We start from the raw sequence: 10,287 nt of genomic DNA, 5'->3' as shown, positions 1-10,287 counted from the left end.
GACAAGCAAAGTGTAAACAGAATTCTAAGAACTTAGTCAACCAGCCTCCAGGTCACTTCCCACCATCTCCTCACTGTGCCTTCTGCTCTAGGCAGTTCCCATTGGAACCTTGGACTTCTCCCTTGGGTCCCTTCATTGTCTTATCTTTCTTGGGTTCAGGCCTCCACTGAGCAAACACAGGAGGCTGGAAGGATGGTGGTGCCTTTGACAGAAATAGGGATTTTTTAATGAAGGAGGGGGGCGCTTAGAGGCAAAGATAATAAGTTCAGTTTTAGATATGTTAAGTTTAAAATGTCTCTGGGTTATCCAGTTTGAAATATCTAAGAGGGCACATTCGATCATATGGTACTGAAGCTCAGGGGAAACATAAGGGCTAGATACGTAGGTCTGGGTGTCTTCTGTATAATCATAATAGTTAAACCCATGGAAGCTGATGAGATGAGAGAGAGAGAGAGAGAGAGAGAGAGAGAGAGAGAGAGAATAGCAGAACAGCAATATTTCTTAACCTTTTTTGGGTCATGGACCCCTTTGGCAATATAATGAAGCCTATGTACTCCTTCTCAGAGTAATGTTTTTAAATAATTAAAGAAAATACTAAATTTCCACTGGAGGTTTATGGAAATTAAGATATAATTTTTTCCCATCCAAGTGTATGTACCCCCTGAAATCCACCCCCAGATCTCCATGTGGCTCCATGAATCCCAGGTTAAGAATCTCTGGTATGGAGTAAAAGGAAAAGAAGGCCTACAAGAGAAGTTTGAGGAAAATCTACAATTACAGCATGATATGGATAATGCGTCCGCAAAGCAGACTAAAAAGGAATAATCAGATAAGTAGGAGGCAAATCAGGAAAGAAGAGTGTCACAAAAATGCAAAGAGAAAAGAATACACAAGAGCAACAGGTATCAAAGGGTCAAATGCAGCCAAAAAGAAGGATTGCGAAAGGACCATCACCTTGGGAAAATGCAGTCAAGACCAAATGTGCTCGCCCCAAAATATTTTTGAAATTAAAATGGATTTGCAACATTTGAATATGGGAATTACGAAGCCAAGTCACTGGGCTAAATCATCTACAGATTAATGTCTTATTTCTTCTTCTTCTTTAAAAAAGGAAGCAATTGGGGTTAAGTGACTGGCCCAGGGTCACAAAGCTAGTAAGTGTCAAGTGTCTGGTCTGAGACTGGATTTGAAGTCACAGCCTCCTGACTCCAGGGCCAGTGCTCTATCCACTGTGCCACCTAGCTGCCCCATTGTTTCTTCTTTAATGATATGCAGCATGCAATAGTAGTGGCCAGCCAAATGGTGCAGTGGATAGAGTGCTGGGCCTACAGTCAGGAAGACCTGAGTTCAAATCTGGCCTCAAACACTAGCTCTATGACCCTGGACAAGTCATTTAACCCTGTTTGTCTCCGTTTCTTCATCTGTAAAATGAGCTGGAGAAAGAAATGGCAAACCATCTCAGTATCTTTGCCAAGAAAACCCCAAATGGAGTCACAAAGAATTGGACATGACTGAACAATAAATATAATAGTAGAAACAGCACCAAATTTTTAGTCAGAAGACTTAAATTCAAATCCCACTTCACCCGTACTCCCTTGTGACCATGAACAAGTACTTCAACCTCTAGCTAGTCTGATGACATCAAACTCAAATGGAAATAGATTTTGATACCACATATTGACTTAGAAAACCACAGACTAACATCATGTATCTGCATTCTATTTTGATTTATTTTGTTACATGTTTCCCAATTTAGTCTAATTCTTGCTGCACTCTGGAGTTCTGCAGCTGCTTATGGCCCACGGGCTGTGAGTTGGACACTTCTGGACTGGTAGACTATTTGACCTATAAGGTGTCTTCGAGCTCTAAGTTCCTACAACCTGATTTTGATTATTCTGGAATCGTGATGTTCCATGATTTGTTGCCAAATATTAGCACTAGAAGAATATGATAAAGAGATTGGGTTTTAGGTTACATCAGTTAGGGATCATTCAAAACACTGCTCAGTTTCCCAAATGTGATCTAGATTACTTAATTCTGGGCCAAAGGCAATGTCTCTCTATACATAGGTGAGTGAAACTGAGCAGCTTACCCAGCTACACATCTGGGCAATATGTATTTTTCATCCACTTTGCTTTTCTGCAACACAGTCAAAAGCATTCTGGATTTGGAGTCAAAGAACTTGAAAAGGAATCCTGGTTCTGCTACATATTATCTGTGTTAACTTGGGCAGGCCACCTCTCTTCCTTGGGCTCCATTTCCTCATCAGTAAGATGAGAGGGTTGGGTTTGATGGTTTCTACATTCCCTTATAGCTCTAAATCTATGATCCTACAATCAATGGCAAATAATTAAACCAATTTCTTTTTGCAATTCTATTTTGAAATTCTCTTGAATTTCATTAAGAAGACTTTGTAGTGTTTCCAGCAGCAATGTAATTAATACATTGTTATCCACGGATAGGAGCATTTGTATAATCTTGACTTTAATAGGGAATCTTTCTTTGGACTCTGCACAGTATGTCTTCGTACTACTGGAGAGCATCTTAGATAAGTATACCTTCCTTGTTTATGGATATAAATTCTTTCTGTCAATGTTCAGTCAATTGTTGAGCAAAGTTATCTCCGTAGCCGTATCTGTCATAGAACTGCAGTGAATGCATGGCAGAAACTTTGAGCAGAGCCTCCAGAGCTATGTTTTGTCCTACTACATTAAATGCAATTTACAAATCAATAAACAATAGACGCAGGATGTTCTATCCTCTACTCCTCTCTGTCGGTTATGTGACCATAAAAATAGGATCTGCTTTAGAAAACCATCTAGACTCAAACATTTGGATCTATTAATTTGTAAATTAATAAAGGCAAATGGATCCCTCTGATATTTTGTTTGAGGTCAAAAGTTCTAGATGTGTCACAGAGGGACTTCTAAAATATTAATAACTTGAGATTAAATCAAATCTGGAAAGACTGAAATTCTTGACTTTTACCTTGAATAAATCACATGTTCTTTCTAGCACTCAAATTCCTTATCCGTGGGATGAATGGGATGGTCGGATCATAGTATTATAAAGACCTAGAAATGAATGGGACCTCAGAGGTCATTTATTCCAACCCTGTCATTTTACATATGAGGAAACTGAGGTCCAGGGAAGTTAGATGATTTGCCCAGTGTCATACAAATAAAAAGTATTAGAGACAGGATTTGAATGCAAATTCTGTAACTCCAGTGCCAAATCACTTAACCCTAATTGCCTCAGCAAAATAACGGGAGAGAGAGAGACAGAGAGAGAGAGAGAGAGAGAGACAGACAGACAGACAGATAGACAGACAGAGAGACAGATAGAGATACTGGTATTCATATAGGACTTATACAGGTGCTGAGGGTAGGTGGGACTCAGTACAAGGAGTTTTGACACTTTTCCTAATAGCATGAAGTTTTGGGTGTGAGCCTGAATATTTTGTAGACTTAAATAAATAGTGTCTTATACATTTAATAGCTTAAAACTTCACTAAGATTTTTGGAATACTCTTATTTGATTTTTACCCTCAGTGTTTATTTGGGAGCTGAGGGACCTTTTGTACAAAGTAAAACAAACCAGATACTGATTTTCCCAAGGTCTTTATGGTGAGGGTGTGAGAAGCTTTTAAGAGATTCTTCCCTCCTCCTGTCCCCCAGCCCAAATATTACTCAGGTTCATCATGGTGCGATCCAGAACTCAAATGACACACAAGTTATACATATTTTACTATAATAAAATTTAAAACTACTACTAGGGAAAAATTAAAATCTGAAAAAGTTGCCTATTTCCTTCTCAAGTGTTCATCTAAGATACCTTCAATGAATAGACCACTCTCACAGTGATTCTTTAGAGACAAGAGCATAGACATACATGCCAGTAACTGATGATTTTCTAGTCACCATTGTTTGCCATCTGAGATCTGAAATATCTTTAACATTGATCCTGAGTGCCTTTAAAAATATGACACCTCAACTGTGAATCATTTCTATATATATTTAATCAAGTACAGCTCTTTCCCTTTCTTTTTTTAGATGCCATTGCTACTCTTTCACGTAATATATCAGACACTGAAGTGTCAAAGTCCAAACATGGTGGTCTCATTCTATGGTGACAAAAATAATCACGACAAAACATTAGCCAATCTGTTCCACTTCACAACTATTTAATGACTTCTTTCTAGTTTCATCTACAAAAATACTCCTTGGATGACTGGATCTAGTTGAATCTCTTCTCCCAGTTTTGTAAGGTGATATGTCTCATATTTTTCTTGGTGAGGCATTTGAGGTTAAGTGACTTGCCCAGAGTCACACAGCTAGGGAGTGTTATGTGTCTGAGGCCAGATTTGAACTCAGATCCTCCTGACTCTAGGGCTGGTATTCTATCCACTGCACCACCTAGCGTCTCCCTCATATTCTTTTTTCATTCCTTCATGATGTTTTGCAAATAAGCTTTTACTCTAAATTGGCATTGTCGTTGGTTCCCACGTCTCTCTGGTGGCAACAAGATTAAATATTTGTTGGATGAGGCCATTTTGGGGATCCTTAGCCTACACATTATAGCAATTACCTTGCTTTAGCTGAACCTCAATAGTGACAGAAGCATGTCTTTACTTTCATATAGCTCTCATTTTTCATAATTGACAGCTTGTTTAAAAATATTGAAACTGCCATAATCAAGTAGATTATCTTTTCATATCAGTTCTTCTAATTTGGTATACACTTTGACCTTTGCTCTAACTAGTCACTGATCCTAGAACACACAGACAACGAATTCTAAACATCGATAACCAATTCTTTCCTATTGATTTAGATCTAATTAATTTCAATTTTATGATGTTATTTGCTGCTCTTCCACATCCAGGGGCTATGGGGCATTTAGTATTTTTGTCTATTTCACCAGCTGATCTATAAAAAAAAAATCATTGGTTGTAGCCAACATTGGGGTAATGAACCTCTCCATTCTTCATAGGACCATGGGTTTCTAGATAGAAGAAGCCAAAAAGGTCATCAAGTCTAACTCCTTCATTTTACAGATGAAGAGACTAAGGCCCAGAGAAATTAAGTGACTTCCCTAGGGACAAAGGGCAACAGGGCCAAGCTGGTCCCTTCATTGTAGAAAAACAGACCCACACTCAGTCTTTCTAGTGAGGTAGAACTTGCAGCGCTTACACTATCATGATGTATCAGAATAGGATTTTTTATAGAGACTATTAAAATAGCATATCAAAAATAAGATAATGGGGAGAGTTAGGTGGCGCAGTGAATAGAGCACCGACTCTGGATTCAGGAAGACCTGAGTTCAAATCCGACCTCAGACACGTAACACTTACTGGCTGTGTGACTCTGGGCAAGTCACTTAACCCCATTGCCTATCCAAAAAACAAAACAAAACAAAACAAAAAAAAGACATGAAATAATAATTTCTCACATTTGTATAATACTTGACAGTTTACCTCTCACCCACCTATAGATTAGACAGCAAAAATACTGCAAGTGTGAAAACAAAGGCAAAGATTATTTCAATGACTTGTTCACAATCATTCAGCTCACAATCAGATCAGATCAGATTTTAGGATTCCATGGCCATGCTCTGTCTGCTCATATCCATGTTGCTGCTAATAATAATTTTCCTTCCTTCTAGATATGAACACTGCCCAGGAAGGAAAAGGATAAAATAAGATATCCCATTTTCTCCAGAGATCTTTTAATTTATAATTAGCAGAATTGGTAAATAAAACTACGAACTATTTTTTAAAAACTAATTTAAGACACTTGCTCAGTCACATCCAAGTCTTTGTGACTCCAGGTGGGCTTTTCTTGGCAGAGATACTAGAATGGTTTACCATTTCCTTCTCCAGTCATTTTACAGATAAGGAAACTGAGGCAAACAGGTTTATGTGACTTGGCCAGGATCACAGAACTGGTACATGTCTGAGGCTAGATTTGAACTCAGGTATTTCTGAATCTAGGGATGGTACTTTATCCACTGAGCCTAATAAATAGACTGCCCTAATAAACAGACAAGCTGTCAACTAATTTTATTTTATTAAAAGAAAGGAAAACTGAGCTGCCAGAATTTTTAAAAATGGAAAAGGAGGATTAATAACAGAAGAAATAAAGGAAATAATTAGAAACTATTTTATCCAGTTATATGGCAGTAAAACGGACAACTTAAGTGAAATAAGTCACTATTTACAAAAATAGAAAGTACTCAGATTAACAGATTAAGAAAGAATTTAAACAACTCAATCTCAGAAAAAAATGTTTTTTTCAAATCTCTAAAGGAACTCAGAAAGAAAATACCACAGAACCAGTTGGATCTACAAGTGAATTCTATCAAACATTCAGAGAACAATTAACTCCAGTATTATAAAATTATTTGCAAAAATAGGGAAACAAGATATATAATCTAACTCTTATGAAGCAAATATAGTTCTGCTACCAAAATCAGAGAGAGAGAGAGAGCAGAGAAAGAATTATAGATTAGTATATCTAGTAAATTTCAAGAAAATACTGGATGAAATATTAGCAAAGAAGCTATAGCAACAAACAAAAAATATTACACATTATGACCTGGCTGAATGTATACCAGGAATGTAGGGCTGATTCAGTATTGGGGAAATTATAAGCATAATGGCACATATTAATAATAAAACAATAAAAATAACATTATTATACCAATAAACACAGAAAATACAACATATAGTTATGGTAATAAATTTAAAAGTATAGGAATAAGGAGATCTTTCCTTGATGTGGTAAATAGTTTCCATTTAAAGCCACAAGCTGGTATTGTCTGTAATAGAGAAATCTTAGAGTCCTTTCCAGTTTGACCAGGAGCAAAGCAAAGATATGTGTTGTCAACACTTTTATTATTTGATTTAGTCTTAGAAATATTAGTTTAAAAATTAATAAATTGAGGGAATAAGCATAAGCAAATGAAAATGAAATTATCACTTTTTGCAGAGAAGATTATGGTCTACTTAGAGAAGCCTCAACTAAAAAATTACTTGAAATAATTAATAACTTCATTAAAGTAGCAGGATATGAAATAAACAACTAAAAATCATCAGTCTAAAACTCGGAACCAACAAATGAAATTTAAATCAAAATTACTACAGCATATACAACATTTTGGAGTCCATATGCTAAGACAAACACAGAAATTATATGAATACAACCACAAACATTTTTTGCAGAAAATATAGATTTAAATAACTCAAGAAATATTAGTTGCTTATTGTTGGGTCATCTTAATGTAGTAAAAATGAAAATACCACTTATTTTATAAATTTAGTGTTATATCATTCAAATTATCAAAGGATTATTTTACAGAAATAGGCAAAAAAATTCATCTGCAGGAACAAAAAGATCAGGAATCTAAGGGGGGAAATGAAAGAAAATTGGAAGACGGGACCTAACAGTGCAAGAACTCTAAACTTATTACAAAGCAGTAATCATCAAAACTATTTGATACTGTTAATCAATGGAATAGATTAGGAACATAAGACCTAGGAGCCATCTAACATAGCAACTTGGCCTTTCAATAAGCCTAAGGACACCAAGCACTGGAATAAGGATCCACTAGCTGAAAAAAATTGCTGGGAAAATTGGAAAGTAGTCCGCGAGAAATTAGGCTTATACCAACATCTTGTATCATATGACAATAAAATCCAAACAGAAACATGACCTAGATATGAATGGTCATATCAGAAGTAAGTTAGAAGAGGATGAAAGGAGATACCATTTACAGCTATGGATTTAGGGAAAGTTTTTTGATGAAATAGGAATTAGAAACAATTGTACAAGATAAACTGTACAATCTTGATTATATAAAATTGAAAGGTTTTGAGCCTACAAAATCAATGAAGTCAGAATTAGAAGGGAGTTTACTGAGGAAAATCTTTGTAGTATATTTCTTTGCTAACTGTCTGATATTGAAGACATATAAAGAAATTGATACAAATATATAATTAGAGTCATTCCCCAATAGATAAATTGTCAAAAGATATAAACAGGCAGTTCACAAAAGAAGAAAAGCAAGCTATCAATTATCATATGAAGAAATGTTTCAAATCACTAATAGTAAGAAAAACGTTGCTATTGTTTGTCCTTCATTTTCTTTTTTCTTTTTGTCCTTCATTTTTGAAGAGGACCATGACATCAAGAAGATAATGCCATGAATTGCAAGAGAATTGGATTTAAGTGAGGGAGGGCTGTGCAAGGTCACCAGCACCACTCTCTCCTCCTGAGCCATCTGGGTCCAGTGGCAAGACATAGATCAGCTCGACTGGAGATGGCCCCACCATAAGAGAAATGAAAATTAAAGCAATTCTGAGATAGCACCTCACACTCATTAGATTGGCAAACATGATAAAGAAATAAATAAAATGACTGCCAAGGGCAATAAATGAATGAAGTGGCAATGAACTGTTTGTGGGGCTGTAAATTGGTCCAGTTATTTTGGAAGGCAATTTGGAATTATACCCAAAAAGTCATTAAACTGTGTACTCTATCTAGCAATACCACTCTTAGACATATACTCTAAAGAGATCAAAGACAAGGAAAAAAATTATGTGTATCAGCATATTCTGTTGTAGGAAAGAAGTGGAAACAAAGTGGGTGCCTACCAATCAGAGAATGACTGAATAAATTATAGTATAGAAATATCATATAATATTATTACATTATAAGAAATTATAAAGAAGATGGATTTAGAGAAATCTGGGGAAGACTCATTTTCTTCCTCTGGATTGAGAGCCAATTTGGATGCTGATTTTCTTAAAGAAATGATGAGTCCCTTGTGGACCTAGAATCTCTTAAGGTACTGGGATAATGAAGAAATGTGAGCCAGATAAGAATACTATTATATGTATTTGGATCTGGTGAATGACTAAATCTAAAGAGTAGTTATTAATGGATTGATGTCATATTGGAAGGAAGTCTCTAGTAGAGCATACCAATATTCCATCCTTAGTCTATTACCGTTTAAGATTTTTATCAATAACTTGAATGAAGCTAGACAAGATATGGTTGTCTAATTTGTAGATGACATGAAGCTAGAAAATATAACTATCGTGTTGAATAAAGGATTCAGAAAGATCTCAGCAGACTAATACTAAAATAAGAGGAAATTAATAGATATAAATGTAAAGTTACACGTTTAGTTTAAAAAATAATTTCACAAGTGTAAAATAATAGAGATGTGGCTAGATAACATTTCTTATGAAAAAGATTTAATGATGTTAACAGGTCAACATATCAACATGAGTAAAAAGTGTGACATGCAGTAAAAATAAATGATGCTATTATAGGCTATATTAAGTGAATAGTATCCAGAACAAGTAAGATACCAGTTCTTCTGGATAGCTAATATACAGTTCTGGGCACCATATTTTAGGATGGACAAAGACAAGTTGTGTTATAGCCAAATGAGTTAAACTAGAATGATGAAAGGATTAGAAGCCATATTACATGCCTATTGATTGAAGATGAAAATGTTTAGCTCAGAGAAAAGAAGACTTTGGTGTAGGTGGAGGAGGTTTTTGGAGGGCATGACTTCAGTCTTCAAATATTTGAAGGGGAATTAGATAAATTCTACTTAGTCCCAAAAGACATGATTAGGAGCAAAGGGTGAAAACTGCAAAGAGATAGATTTAGGCTTGATGTAGAGAAATACCAATAGTGAGGGCTATCCAGAAATGAAATGGACAGCCTTAAAAGGTAATTGAATCCATGCCCTTACTCAAAGTCTTCAAGCAGAGGCCAGATGACCCCTAGTCAGCAGTATTGTAGAAGGCATTTTTCCAATTTTGAAAGGTCCTTTCCAACTCTGTAAGTTGAGAGTTTCTCCCAATCACTGATTCCAAAGAGCTGGACTTCTCTGCTCTTCTACAATTCTATTTTTCGTAACTGAGTGATTTGTTATCCAAGGTCATTAGATGGATCAACTGAGTCCTAGAGTCACAGTATAAGATTCTACTAGGATCAAATGATATAATGTTTGTGTAATATTTTGAAAACATAATAGTGTTACATAAGTGTGATCTAAAATACATAATTTTCTTAGAAGAAGGTACTTAAAAAGTGTTGTGATGCTTTGTGCATTGAATTTTATTATTATCATTCAAAGTTCTCTCAGCAAGAGAAAATGTAAAGAAAGCAGCATGCTCACTTTTCTAACATTTAATATTATAAAAATGTGGTTTAAATCAGTTTGCAGAATTAAAACTTGTCTGTAGGGTAGTACACATAGAAAAACTGAAGG

This window comes from Vombatus ursinus, unplaced genomic scaffold (assembly GCF_900497805.2).
Source record: "Vombatus ursinus unplaced genomic scaffold, bare-nosed wombat genome assembly UNPS02014779.1, whole genome shotgun sequence".
NCBI lineage: Eukaryota > Metazoa > Chordata > Mammalia > Diprotodontia > Vombatidae > Vombatus > Vombatus ursinus.
The sequence above is the reverse complement of the archived record's forward strand: the minus strand, read 5'-3'. Positions refer to the sequence as shown.